The sequence below is a fragment of the Bos taurus genome, chromosome 1 (assembly GCF_002263795.3).
Source record: "Bos taurus isolate L1 Dominette 01449 registration number 42190680 breed Hereford chromosome 1, ARS-UCD2.0, whole genome shotgun sequence".
NCBI classification, from domain to species: Eukaryota; Metazoa; Chordata; class Mammalia; order Artiodactyla; family Bovidae; genus Bos; species Bos taurus.
In genome coordinates, this window is record NC_037328.1 from 128,526,646 (window position 1) to 128,541,889 (window position 15,244).

A 15,244-nucleotide genomic window follows, 5' to 3' on the forward strand; every position below is an offset into this window, starting at 1 on the left:
TCCCTTTGGTCCAAGTCTTAGCCTCCAAAATCAAGGACTTGGTGCTTAAGCCACACAGCCTTACCCAACTCGATGGATTTCAGTGTGTGTATGTATCTGTGCCCATTTTTATGATAGTATATATTTTATCACAACATTATTTGATCACAACATTATTTGATCACAACATTATTTGCCTGATGATTTAAATTAGCACTTCCACACATAGAGCCTCTTGTGGTCTTCCTAAATCATACAGAATAATTGAGCCAAGGGTCATGATTCTTAATTTATAGTTGAGGAAACCCAAGCTAGCCAGGGAAGGGGCTTCAGCAAAGCCTGAAAATTATGATGGAGCTGTGTTGATGAAGCCCTTCCCACCGCCATCTAACTGTCTGCACTGTTTCTGTACCTGACTGCTGCATCCCTGGGCCCCATCACCCCCCCATCCCTCTGCGGGGATATGGGATGGGGGGTGGTAGAGAATCCTGATAAAGAGGAGAGTCAGTAGGACAATGAAGGGAGGGCATAGGGATGAAGGAGCTGAGCCCCTGGGATGAACCTCAAATAAAGCCAAGTTCCGTCCTGTTGAGCAGAAGGGTAGATGGTGGATAATCTTCAGGCTATGTCTCTGACAGGAGAAGCTGAGCTTGGGGCGGCATCTTTTGGTTTGAAACTTAACACCCAGGTCTTAGGCTCACACTGGGTTTATCTGGCCCATGAGATCACCAGAGGTAACCTGAGGCTCAGACAAATGGTATCTATTTTTGGGTTTATTCTCAAATGAACTGTAATCTCAAGGGAACAGGGCATAGGATGAGGCTCAGTTAAGGAAATGTGAAAAAGGGTCAGGCATGGAGAAGGGAGGAAAAGAATACTGGGCACCACTGAGATGCAAACTATATATTGCTTCATTGAACACTAGCTGCTCCTTCAAGGTAAGTCTCATCACCATTTTGTAGATAAGGTGATAAAGAGATTACATATATTCCCAAAGGACATATGTGTCTCTTGAACAGCTTTCTCAGATGCCTTTTGTATAAAGCTGCCTCGTTGGAAATTCCCAACTTTCTAATCTATTCTCCTCCTTCCTCTTGACACCTTAGTCTGTCTGGGATAGACTGACATGAATGTGAATTCCATCTCTGCGATCTGTCAGATCTATCAGCTGTGAGGTTCTGGGCAAGTCACTCAATCCCTCTTGCCCCAAGTTTTCCTCATCTGTAAAATGGACTAGAATTGTTTCTCTGTCTTCTGTGTGGTGAATCTTGCTTTGGACTTTTGTATCAATACTTCTTTGCCTCTGTCTAAATGTGTTCATTTGTCGTTCTGTTTTTTTTTAGGCTGCCCTAGATACTCTGATAAACTACTACTCACTAAGGTGTCAACAGGCAATAATAGCTTCATGCAAGTGTCAGCAAACATTTTATGGAAAGGGCCAGATAGTAAATATTTTGGCTTTGAGGGCCATCTGGTCCCCATGAAACTCCTCAGCCCTGCTGTCATAGTGCAAAAGCTGCCATGAGATAATACATAAATGAATGAGTGTACTGTATGCCAAAAACTTTATTTATGGGCACTAAAATTTGAATTTCATGTAATTTTCATGTGCCACAAAATATTATTCATCTTTTGATTTTTTTCAACCATTTAAGATGTGCTACCATTTTGTAACTCACCGTTTCACAAAATCAGATCAACTAGATTTGGTGAATCCTGGCTTAATAGTGACATTTGACATTTACAATTTAAGTGGGGATTATCCTGTTAAAAGAAGAAAACCACAGGGCCTAAATGGCATCACTAGGCTAAGGCCCTGTGATATCAAACCTAGACTTAATACTTGACCTAACTGCAGTTCCAACCTTGTCAAGAAATGCAATCTTAATCGGGCAGTCTGGAATTTTATTCTCAGCACTAACAGGGTACTCTGTCATGTGAGATCTCTCCATCCCCCAAAGGAAGAAGCAACCTTCATGGTAGACTCTTGCCCTTTCCCCCCAAGAAAGTGGGCTGGTCTGAAACTATTCTCTCTCTCTCTTTTTTTTTTTTCCCCACTAATAGTGTCCTTGTTCCACCCTCCTTCTATTCAAAAACCTTCCATTTTGTACAACTTCTTGGAGCATCTGTCTAGGTACTAGATGAGGCGCTGTTTGATTCATGAATTATTGAATAAAGCCAATTAGATGCTCCCATTTACTTGGTGGCATTCTGTTTTTTAACAGATTTGATGGCAGTAGTGGGACTGAAGCAAACTTTCAATGGCATCTGGGGACAGTAGGAAACACAGGCATGGTGCCCCGTGAACGCTTTCAAATTCACTGTCTTTCTCACCGTTTTGAAGGGCCATTGGTAAGTTCCTCTCAGTTTGAGCTCCATTCACTTTGCTCTCACGCTTTCAGTATAATTGGCTTTCCTTTATAAGGTAGGTCAGTTTGAGCTGGTAAATGATTCTGCCTGGAGCCAATAGAGCTGGTAGATGACTCTGCCTGGAGCCAAGCCCTTAGCCTTTCAGACTACAATTTTCAGATTTTTGAGTGGAAAACCCCAGCCCTTGATTCTGTTCCCAGATTCCACATTGGGAACTGATGAAGGTTTAGTGTGCAATTCCACATTTGCTTGGAATTCTTCTCCAAATTCCATGTTGGGAATTGTTGGTGGCAGTTGCAGTTCTCCATTTTGTTTGGAATCAATCCTCAATGCCTCAGTCCTTGGGGTCTGCTGGTTCAATCCTTTCTCCAAGCCTCCAGGGGAATTGTTGGTGTTGCATACAGGTCTGTCTTTAGCCAGGATGCAGAATCATCTCTTGGTTACTGCCTGTATGTTAATATGAACATGTTTGTCTTGTTTTGTATTGATTGTGTAGATAAAGGCTAGTTGCTAATGAGATTCTTTATACCCAAAACTTGAGTGTGCCACTTTCTGACATACCTTCTTATTTTATATTTGAGAACTGTGATTCCAGAAGCTGTAGATATTTTCAAAAGTGGCAAAATCTTGCTAAGCTTGTTTTGTGTCCTGAGAGCTGGGCTCAGTAGCCATCAGGTTGGGGGTTCCAAAATATGACGAAACAGAAATGTGGATTATGCTCCATTTGTGACTAGAGACAGCTGGATAGAAATGTGGGCTAAACTCCATCTGTAGCCAGGGATCTACCAGATTGCTGTCAACTCTCAGAGGAATTACAATGGCCATTATGAGGGACAGATAGATCATTTTAAAACCTACATAAAAGCTGCTGCTGCTGCTAAGTCGATTCAGTCGTATCTGACTCTGTGCGACCCCATAGACAGCAGCCCTCCAGGCTCCCCCGTCCCTGGGATTCTCCAGGCAAGAACACTGGAGTGGGTTGCCATTTCCTTCTCCAATGCATGAAAGTGAAAAGTGAAAGTGAAGTCGCTCAGTTGTGTCCGACTCCTAGCGACCCCATGGACTGCAGCCTACCGGACTCCTCCGTCCATGGGATTTTTCAGGCAAGAGTACTGGAGTGGGGTGCCTTTGCCTTCTCCAACATAAAAGCTAGGGCTCCCAAATCATACGAACAGAATGGGATATCTATTTTGATAGGTATGCAGAAGTCTTCAGAAATTTTTGAAATTCCAAAATAGCTTCATTGAAAGACTTATTGTAAAACCTGTGAAAAAATTAAAGACATAAATTGTACCTAAAACAAAAGCTACATCCCAGTTCTTCAAGGAATTGGAAACAATTGTCTATATGTTGCAAATCACTGCAGGGCCCTTTTTTCTTTTGTCTTGTCAACCCCCAAACCTCACCTATTCCTCTCAAAATGCTTTAAAAAATTAGGACATTAGACCCAGACTTGTCCTGCACTTAATCTGTGCCTTTGTGATGTAAATTTCCTACCCCTATCTTCTTTAGGACCAAAGAGCCATTCTTTGAAATGCAAACTTAATTGAGAGTTTCTCACCAGAAGAAATAAATGAGACAAAAAGGGAGAGAGACAGAAACAGAGAGAACACGTATTTGGAAACTGGGCTATAAGCTCTCTGCAGCTATATGTTTGTGTGTTTATATTGTATGTATGTTGTAGATTATGTTATGTTTCCCCACCTTTGGGGGGTATCACCAAAATTAATCTGTAAAAGAGAGCCATTTAGTTGATTTGAATGCAAGTGCTTGCATGAATTGGTCATTCTGAAGTTCTCAGAAATAGAACAGAAACTCAAATATTTTTCAAGTTCACATGATTTGGGATAATCTTCAGCAAATAAAAGCTATTTTAAGTTGGTTGGTTTAATTTAAACAGATCTGTCTTTAAAGTTATCAACAGTGACTATAATACAGATAACTTATTCTACCCAGGTTTACTAGTCAAATTCATGTTTCTTGGTCACAAAATTTGTCAGCAAAAATTAAAATAACTCAGGACAATGGCTGATTTTGTCATGAAGTTTTTGGTGGGTAATTTAGACATAATTGATGGCAGCAAACAAGTTGAAGTCAAAGTGACAGTTGCTCAGTCGTGTCTGACTCTTTGCGACACCATGGACTATACAGTCCATGGAATTCTCCAGGCCAGAATACTGGAGAATCCCCTTTCCCTTCTCCAGGGAACTTCCTGACCCAGGAATCAAACCCAGGTCTCCTGCATTGCAGGCGAATTCTTACCAGCTGAGCCACCAGGGAAGCCCAGCAAGTTGCTGCTGCTGCTGCTAAGTCACTTCAGTCGTGTCCGACTCTGTTCGACCCCATAGACAGCAGCCCAACAGACTCCTCCATCCCTGGGATTCTCCAGGCAAGAGTACTGGAGTGGGTTGCCATTTCCTTCTCCAATGCATGAAAATGAAAAGTGAAAGTGAAGTCACTCAGTCGTGTCCGACCCTCAGTGACCCCGTGCACTGCAGCCTTCCAGGCTCCTCCATCCATGGGATTTTCCAAGCAAGAATACTGGAGTGGGGTGCCATTGCATAAGTGTAAATAGGATAAGAATTTATACATCAATTTTTAAGCAACAGTTATATTTTATTGTATATGTACTTAGGAATAGCCTCCAAAGTCTTTTTGGTATCTTGAAACTTTTGAATTTTCTTGTTAAATGATAGAAATTTGCTAAATATCTAGGTCATTTAAAATAAGAGAGTCATGAAATATTAATTACTGAACATGTTTATCTACTTTTGGCTTCCGATTGCAGAGAAACTCAAGATAAATTTGGTTCTGTTAGTAAACATGTTCTGTATCACAGTGAAAGACTGTACTGTGAAGAAAGACATGTTTCTAGAAATTATGAAATATATTTGTAAATTTGCCAATCTAAAATAAAATGCTTATCTGACCTGTGGTTTACAATCACTTACTTCTTTAGTTTTCACTAAAAATGAAGGTTTCTAAGGGTTAAGAATTCTAGGCAATATATGTAAAGTTATTAGTAATAAGAAGGGACACAATTTTGTATGCAAGGAAAGTAGGATGTGTTTCTTGGTTAAGAAAAGATGTGAGGTATGGAAATGCATGCCTGTTAAGGGAAGTGAAAGTAATTTTGCCTAAACTAGAACTTCTGGTTATGAAAGACAAACTAAATGCATACAAAAAGTTGAAGAGAAAGAGAAAAAGCAGGAATCTCACCTTTTATAATCAATCAAGCTGGCTAAAATTGAAATTATATGGATTTTAAAATATGCTTGAGTATTTACTTAAAACTAAAACTTGGTTTTCTTTCATCTGCTAAAATGACAAAGGAGATTCTCTTTCCACATGCACTAAAAACCTCACTGACCCCTGGATTGAGCAGATAAAGGCAGCAAATAAATCCATCTCCTGGTTAGCAGTAAATACAAATGAGATATAATAATAAATCTCTCCTTAACTCTTGGAGACATTGCAGATTCTGTTGCAAAAGCACTAGCTGCCCAGCAAAGATCCTTAGACTCTCTGGTCAAGATCGTTCTTGATAATAGAACAGGCTTTTATCCTATTTTATTCAAATAGCTGAGCAAGTTGTCTGCGCTATACCTGGATTGACACTTCAGGGAAGTTGAAACTCAGTTACATAAAATTACTGAACAAACCACTTGGCTTAAAAGGGTGACTGCTTCAGTGGGGTCTTTCTTTGATTGGTTTGGGTTTTGGGGACCATGGCTCTAAAGTGCACTCCAAACACTGTGAATTATCCTGCTTATTATAATCATAGTAATACCCTAGTGTGTTTTATTTTCCTGAAAGTCTTAAATGCGTGTTTGCAGTTGCTAACCACCAAGCAATGGCACTCTGCTCCAGTACTCTTGCCTGGAAAATCCCATGGATGGAGGAGCCTGGTAGGCTACAGTCCATGGGGTCACTAAGAGTCAGGCACGACTGAGCGAATTCACTTTCACTTTTCACTCTCATGCATTGGAGAAGGAAATGGCAGCCCACTCCAGTGTTCTTGCCTGGAGAATCCCAGGGATGGGGGAGCCTGGTGGGCTGCTGTCTATGGGGTCGCACAGAGTCAGACATGACTGAAGTGACTTAGCAGCAGCAGCAGCAGCAACCACCAAGCAAATGATCTCCCTAAGACTAGAACATCAGAAAAAAGAAGATGAGGAGACTGAGCAACTTAAGGATTATGAACCTAGAACCATGGCCTGTGAATGTCACAGGGATTAAGCAAAGACATCATGAGCTATGGATACCACACCAAGGATCAATAAGGCTGTGAGAACTGCAGAGCAATAGGTGAGAGTGGTATTTATGCCTGAACTTTTGATCTCTCAGACTGAGCATTTGACCAAAAGGGGGGAATTATTAAAGGGAAAATCACAGGCTCAAAAGGGCATGCTTGTGCTAAAGCCCTGATACCAAACCTAGATTTAATACTTGACCTGACTGACGGTTTGACCTTCTCCAGGCATGTAATCCTTTCTTTCTTCCTTTTTCTTCATTCCTTCTTACCTTTCTTCCTCCCCGCCTCTCTCCCTCCTTTCCTCTCTCTCTCCCTCCCCCTTTCTTTCTTTCTCCTGAAGTATAGTTGATCTAAAATATTAGTTTCATGTGCACAACCTGTATACAGGGATATAACCTTAATTGGCCAACCTGGAATTTTCTGATCAGCACCAGTGATTTGCCAGCGGGACCCTTTTCATCCCTCAAAGGAAGAGAGAGAATCTGAATAATAGACCCTTGCCTTTCCCCTCAAAGAGGATGACCTGACCTGAAACAATTCTTTCTTTTCATGTGCTCATAACTTCCTCGCCTCTCCCTCCTGCTATAAAAATTCTCCATTTTGTACGACCTCTGAGAACAGTAGTTGGGATACTGCCTGACTCATAAATTGTTGAATAAAACAACTAGATCTTCATATTTACTACACGGAGTTTTGTTTTTTGACAATCTTTTAGAACAAAAAGTGGAATTCCCCAAAGTGGAATGTTGGACCGCCTGGCAGGACAATGAATGAGAGAACAGAGGGCAAAGAGCTGTCCTTTCCTCTGTCTTTCTGGAAATGCCCTCTTAGATCAGCCTGCAACAAGGCTGACATCGCCATAAATCCTCCAATGGACACATCTCCAACTTCACAACCCCATCTATTTCTGTTTCTCTCAGCAAATCTGGGTACCTTTGTGAGCTTATCATTTTATGATTCAAAATCAATGCCTCTCAACTGGTAAAATCTAAGTCAGCTCTTTGCTATACTTGATCAATAACTGATTTGACTTTTGCAAGGCAGAGGGTGAAGCCAGCTGACCCCTGGGACCTGGGTATTTTTCTACATGGCAGGGTGGCAGGTAAGTGGACAGCTGCAGAGGGGACAGAATATATACTTGACAAAGCTTAGCAGGTGTCTTTTCTACCCTAGACATGCCTGACTGCCAGCCTTGACCCCCTGCCTATGGAGTCTCATGGGATTTGCCTGAAAATCAAACCTTCTTTGCTTCTCAGTACTTTGAACTGGTTTTGGAATAAATGCATGTCTTTAGATATTTTTCTAGAAGTGTTCCACTTAGTATACTTAGGAATAATCATCTTTTTGGCTGGTCTCCCTGCCCCAGTTTCTGCATCCCAGCCACCATCTACATGGTCGGCCAAGCAGTGCTTCTGCTTCAGTATCCCCTTCATCATGTCTGGTGGAGCCTCTAGGCTTCCCATTGCCCTTGGGGTAATATAGGAGGTCCCCCTCCGGATCTGGTCCCCACTGGCCTGTCCAGTCTTCTCCTCCATGCCCAGGCCATATCGTGCTCTCCCCCACCTTCCTGACACCTGACCCCTAGTCTAGAACACTCTTCTTCTCTGTGTTGAAACTATTATCCTTCAAGATCTACCCCAGGTACATCCCCTCCATGGCCTCTACAAAGTTAAATGTCTCTCCTTCATGTACCCAGTGCTCCCTCCAGCAGAACTTGTGACCCTCTTATTGCCTTCTATTCTATGAATCCTAGTAGGTCTCTTTCCTCTATACCCCTAGCTTTCAGCACACCATGGGCCTTCAATAAAGGGGGACTGAATTCATTCCAGAATATCTCCTACTGTGTCATGTGTGTGTCAATTTCAGTTGTCTCAAATTGCAAATAACATGTATGGATGTGAGAGTTGGACTGTGAAGAAAGCTGAGCGCTGAAGAATTGATGCTTTTGAACTGTGGTGTTGGAGAAGACACTTGAGAGTCCCTTGGACTGCAAGGAGATCCAACCAGTCCATCCTAAAGGAGATCAGTCCTGGGTGTTCATTGGAAGGACTGATGCTGAAGCTGAAACTCCAATACTTTGGCCACCTCATGCAAAGAGTTGACTCATTGGAAAAGACTCTGATGCTGGGAGGGATTGAGGGCAGGAGGAGAAGGGGACGACAGAGGATGAGATGGCTGGATGGCAGCACCGACTTGCTGGACATGAGTTTGTGTAAACTCCGGGAGTTGGTGATGGACAGGGAAGCCTGGCATGCTGCGATTCATGGGGTTGCAAAGAGTCGGACACGACTGAGCGACTGAACTGAACTGAAGGGAAAATTAATCTCATCCAACGGCTTTCAGGTTGCTATCTTTTCAACATAAAAATCTTAGGCACCCTCTAGTTGTTTGGTAGTATTTTCTGCCTGACCATCTGACTCCAAGTGAAAGCCATGGACCAGGAACATCCAGGTCTACCCCAGACTTACTGAGTCAGAATCTGGATTGTTCCCAGCCCCCAGGTGCTCATGTGCACACTCAGACATGAGAAGCACTTCTCTAAAAGACATCCATCTCCTGCCTAACGAAGGCCTGATTTGTGGAATGGTAGAAACACCTTGATAGTTTGATGCACCTGGAGAATTAGTCAATCCCAAAAGAACAGAGAAGAGATGGCCATTACATGGTTGCATCTCCTTTTCTTTCTGTATTAGATAGGACGCCTTACTGTGAAGGTAAAAGGAGCCAGAATTGGGCCTGAGGGAGAAGCTCTAGGAACCGCCAGCGCTGGGTGAACTGATACTGGGCGAGGTGTAATTGGCTGCCATGGGATGGTGCTCAGGTATGAAGCAGGCAAATCCTGGGGGTGGGGGCTGGAGTCTGGAAAGCTGATTTGATGTGGGAACTCCAGATACAGAATGGCTGGATGTCTGGTCAGCAACATGCCTGGGAAGAAAGGGTGAAGGCCTAGAAGGGAAGTGTACAGCGGTTCTCTTCAGAGGGGAGCTGTTTTGCATAAAGTGAAAAAATGAAAATGTTATTCGCTCAGTTGTGTCTGACTCTTCATGACCCCATGGACTGTAGCCCACCAGGCTCCTCTGTCCATGGGATTCTCCAGGTAAGAATACTGGAGTGGGTTGCCATTCCCTTCTCCAGGGGATCTTTCCAACCCAGGGATCAAACTTGAGTCTCCTGCATGGCAGGCAGATAGATTCTTTACTGTCTGAGCCATCAGGAAAGCCACCATTTTGCATAAAGGGGACAGTAACAGACTGAACTTTGGGTCTCAGCTGGCAGGAGCAAGTAATAAATACAAAATCTGACTTGCAACAATAAAAAGGAAAATGTCCTAAGTAAGTGCTGTGCAGACGATACTTTCGGCTTGAAATGTAGAGAGACATGGGCCAAGGGATTATAAAGAACAATAAAGGGAGGGATAGAGAAGGGATGTGGGGCTTCACTGGTGGCCTAGTGGTTAAGAATCCATCTGCCAGTGCAGGGTACATGGGTTTGATCCCTGGTCCAGGAAGATCCCACATGCAGTGGAGCAACTGAGCCCGAAAGCCACAACAACTGAAGTCTACATCCCTAGAGCCTGTGCTCTGCAACAAGAGAAGCCACCGCAGTGAGAAGTCCAAGCACTGCAACAAACAGTAGCCCCCAATCTCTGCAACTAGAGAAAACCTCTACACAGCAATGAAGACCCAGCGTGCCCAAAAATAAATAAGTCTTTAACAATAAAAAAAAAGAGGTGATAGTCCATCCCATAATGTAAAAGTTAAACAAACAAAACCCTCAACCAGCAACTGAACTGCAAATGCTCCTCAGGACACAGTCTGTGGCTCCTATAAGGGGAGGTCAGCAGCACCTTCTCAATGTCCGTTGCTCTTACTGCCCCCATCACCCTGAGAGCCTCTGAGGGCATTGCATGCTCTGTGGTGCTCTGACCCATGGATAGATGCAGATTCTTCCTGAAGTCCTCAGGTGTGGGCACATACAACTGCTTGGCAGAAGGGAAAGAGACCCTAAGAAGACTGCAAATCCAGATGCCTGGCATGAAAGGCACGAGCTCGTCTACTGTGCACGTGTGGCAGGCACACCATTTTCCTGGTTCCTATTAGAATTGTTCATCTCCATGAATAAGAGCTGCTATCAGGCCCCTAAGCATTCTCTGAGCTCAGAAAAAAGCACAGAGATTTAGTTTTCCCTTCCACCTGCACTAGTCTAAGTGATGCTTTGAGGACCCTCTTCTTCCCTGGGTAGCTGAGAAATGGGAGTAACACAACCTCAGGCAAATCTCTACCTATCCCTGCAGAGTGAGCTGACTCCTAACACCTTTTAAGAATTACAATCTCAGAATACAGCAGAGAAGATGAAACATAAGAGCAAGACACATGCCTCTAGTATCCTAGGGTCAAGCCTTCCTCCCTTGCTGTCAACTGAGCCTCTGATAAGTCTTGCTCTGCCATTGGTGAGTGATTGGGGTAAGCAAGTTTACATTTAGGTGATGGCTGGAAAATTCAGTGAGTGTCTGCGGGAAGTCCCACACATCTGAGGCAGATGATGCCTCAGCCAAAGTCTAAAAGGTAGGTGGCAGCAAAGCCAGGGGGTGGGAAGTCCTTCATATACAGCTGGGTAAGGCCAGCATCACCTGGGGAAAGCCTCAGCACTACATTCCCAGAAGGGGTTATGGTAACAGATAAATTGTCCAGTGCCCTAGGGCATCACTGGGGTCTGGGAGGAAGGGAGGGCTCTAACTGTGAGCAGGTCCCTGGCTTCCCCAGGATAGCTCCCAGGGAGAAGCTAAGTACAGCAAGGCTTCAAGAGCTGATTGGGAGAGAGTGGTCCAAGGGAGACAGAGGGCTCTGAGCATGATGGATTGCTTTCACTATGCTGCAGTCGCCTCCTGCCTGGAGGGAAATGACTTAGAACAGGTACAAGAATTTGAACTGCCAAAATGTGTTTGCTTGGTGGCTCTTGCTGCTTGCTAGAAGCCAGCCCAGGGAGGAGCCTGTTCTACTGGGCAGTTATGCCTGGCACATATCTGCAGATCCCTCACTCAGAACTGGGTTCCAGGGGCTTGGGGATCATTGCAGCTCCTCACCCTGGCATCCAAAATCTTAACTGTCAACCCTCCCCTTCCCCTGATCTCACCAAACTCACTTCCCATTTCTCCCTAGTCCCTACCCACTCCACAAGCCAGACTGGCTTCCTGATACTGCTCACTGTGCCCTGAATAGCCTCCCACAGTGCAGCCTTCATCCCTACACCTGCTTCAGGAAGATCCAGCCCTTTTCCCTAGGAACTGAAGGCCTCCCCCAGTGAGGGACAGCCTGCTTCATCTGCGATCAGTAAAACAAAACAAAACCAACCCAGTTGAGAGGGTAACAGGCAGGAAGGCCAGGGGTCTCCAAATAGAGGAAATAGCCTGCAAGTGTCAGACATTTTTATCTCTCTTAAGCGGCAGGAGGAAACAAACTAGCAATATTTTTTCTTTCTCTATACAAATTTAAAGGGAGGTTTCTCTTAAAATATTGTGTTGCCATAATGACACCCAGCTTCGCCTGAAGTTAGCTATTCTCGAGTCTAGAGATAACCAGTGCCTTTTTCTTATGGAAATGTTTGTCTTAAGCTATGCTAATGTACTATGCCTTTACCCCAAACTCTGTCTCCAAGTCGGTTCCACCTCTTGGCCCAGAACCTACTTGACAAACCAGTATGGATATTGTTCCCCTAATCTATGTAAATGAAACTATTTGTATGGTGGTCTGCCCTTCTTCAAGATTCAAGTTAATCATTTTATGGCCCAGGATAAACCATTTATCCCAAAATGCATCTTATGGGTGAGGGGCCTGGTGCCATTCTGAATTTTAAGATATTCCTTTCTTTCATTAACAGACTGCTAGTGACTATATAACATCCAGCTAAAGACTAGCAGGGGGGTACTCTTTCTGCCCCCTTCTGATGCCTATGTCAGAAGCTTTCTCTATCTCCTTTATACTTTAATAAAACTTTATTACACAAAAGCTCTGAGCGATCAAGCCTCGTCTCTGGCCCCGGATTGAATTCTTCTCCTCCGGGGGCCAAGAATCCCGGTGTATTCACGTGATTCAACAACAACCTTTCACAGTAAAACATGGCTCACTCCAGTTTGCTCTACAAAGCTGGGAGAAGGGGGCTAGACAGGAGACATATATCTGGGACTAGTGGTGATGCTCTTCCCTGGAGAAAGGAGCACTTCCAGTTCCCAGGCAGCCCTAGCCAGTAGAAGAGAGAACTGGCCCCAAGGGGAGGGCGGAGTTTGCCTCTGTGGAGGAGTAAAGTGGGCCAGTATGGTGGAAGGAGGGAAGATTCTGCACTCGGTCTGGGAGCTGGGATAGGAATTCCAGGAAAGCATTTTGATTTTGACCACTGCCACACATATCAGAGAACCAGGAATGCCTGTCTGTGATCTGTTAGCCTGTTGGGGTGATGGCTGGGGAGACAGACTTAATGCTGTCTACAGCGAGTAAGCTTGAGGGAAGAGGGGAGTGATGCAGAATCAGCATCAGCCACCCAAAGCTGGCAGACTCGGGCAGGGAGCCATCATCAAGTCATTGGTCCTAATGTTACCCCTGTTTACATCACTTTGCCTGGCATGGTGAACTGATACAGGAAGGTGCTGCTTCCTTCTTGTCTTTGTTCCACACAAAGTTATATTTTCCATCATTCATTCGTCCACTCAACACTTGTCAATAACCTGCCTTGTGCCTGGCCCTGTGCTGGGCGCTACAGACACACCAAAAAATGGACAGCATCCTTGCCTTCTTGGCCTCATTGTCAAGAGTGGAAAATAGCCTTGTGCCCCAAGGTAGCGGCCCCATACATTTTTCATATACAGAACTAACATTATCAACATGTTTTACTTTGCATACATTGAACACTGAAATAAGTACAAACTCTGTTTGGAAATTACATTTAAATTTAAGTACAAAAATGTGATTCCAAATTTGTAGGTATCTCATTTATCAAAGACAAAACAGATTGGGATCATTCTCCAGATATGGCTTTGGGTTTTGCTTTCCTCACTTAAAATCCCATTGGGAATGTGGTCCAGGCTTAGAAAACTTTTATATTCTCTCTAGGCTTTCTTTTCAAAAGCACGACTTTCACTGGGGCCAGTTGTTACATGTCAAAACAAGACAAGGCAAGTTCTTTACTCAGATAGCTTTCCATTCACTCATTCATTCATTCAAGGCCTATTTCTTGAGCACCTACCACTGGGGCCAGACATGTGTTAAGCCTGAGAAATTCTACTGTGAACAGGAGGGACAGAATCCTGTCCTCAGGATCCTAAGGGTCCAGTGAATTACACTCAACCAGAGCTCAGGCCTCCCAAGGTTGGGAACAGTTTCCCACTCTGGTTTGTACTCATTTCTCTGCCTCTGGCTTGATCCTAAACAGATGGACACCAAGATGACCCACAGTGCTCTTTACATCTCATATGTCTCATCTGTGTCTCCTCTTACTCAGCATTTCATCTTTTTTACTTTGTTCAAAAGGGCTGCCCTTGTGGCTCAGTGGCAAAGAATCCATCTGCCAATGCAGGAGACGTGGGGGTTCGATCTCTGGGTTGGGAAGACGCCCTGGAGAAGGAAATGGCAACCCAATCCAGTATTCTTGCCTGAGAAACCCTACAGACAGAAGAGCCTGGTGGGCTACAGTCTGCTGCTGCTGCTGCTAAGTCACTTCAGTCATGTCTGGCTCTGTGCGACCCCATGATTGGCAGCCCACCAGGCTCCCCCGTCCCTGGGATTCTCCAGGCAAGAACACTGGAGTGGGTTGCTATTTCCTTCTCCAATGCATGAAAGTAAAAATTGAAAGTGAAGTTGCTCAGTCATGTCCGACTCTTCGTGACCCCATGGACTGCAGCCTACCAGGCTCCTCCGCCCATGGGATTTTCCAGGCAAGAGTACTGGAATGGGTTGCCATTCCCTTCTCTGGGGCTATAGTCTGTGGGGTTGCAAAAGAGTTGGACACGACTGAGTGACTAAAAAACAACAAACTTTGTTCAAGAGCTAATGATTCTGGCTTTGTCCAAGGGTGGATTTAATTACAACTCCCATCTTTCTAGCTTCAAGATTAAGGGAGACAAAGTTGTGCAGGGGACAATCTGAGGCCCTGCCAGTCTGGCCTGCTGAACTGTTTTAGGACTGAATGCCTGGCTAAAAGGCAGCCATTCAAAATCTGGCCAGTGGTCTGGCATCAGCCTGCCTGATAGGGACACGAGCAAAAAACACAGCTAATCACACCCTTTCTGTTGTTGTTCAGTTACCAAGTCATGTCCGACTCTTTGTGACCCCATGGACTGCAGTACACCAGACTACCCTGTCCTTCATCATCTCCCAGAGCTTGCTCAAACTCATGTCTATTGAGTCAGTGATGCCATCCAACCATCTCATCCTCTGTCGTCCCCTTCTCCTCTTGCCCTCAATCTTTCCCAGCATCAGGGTCTTTCCCAGCAAGTCAGCTCTTTGCATCAGGTGGCCAAAGGATTGGAGATTCAGTTTCAGCATCAGTCCTTCCAATGAATATTCATGGTTGCTGTCCTTTAGGATGATTGGCTTGATCTACTTGGAGTCCAAGGGACTTTCAGAGTCTTCTCTAGCACCACAGTTCAAA

General features: G+C 44.4%; 1 protein-coding gene and 1 long non-coding RNA gene across 4 annotated transcripts in view; one reads left to right on the forward strand and one right to left on the reverse strand.

The window, feature by feature from the left end:
* CLSTN2 (calsyntenin 2) overlaps positions 1-15,244 on the reverse strand; it is a 735,088-nt gene that overhangs the window by 153,283 nt on the left and 566,561 nt on the right. The window lies entirely within an intron of this gene.
* LOC101907823 (uncharacterized) overlaps positions 731-15,244 on the forward strand; it is a 71,491-nt gene continuing 56,977 nt past the window's right edge. The window contains exons 1-2 of one of the 2 annotated variants that reach the window (XR_233418.5): positions 731-917; positions 2,205-2,331. This is a non-coding gene — a long non-coding RNA (uncharacterized lncRNA). The remainder of the gene's footprint in view (positions 918-2,204; positions 2,332-15,244) is intronic. The other variant, XR_009495447.1, reaches the window with a different exon arrangement.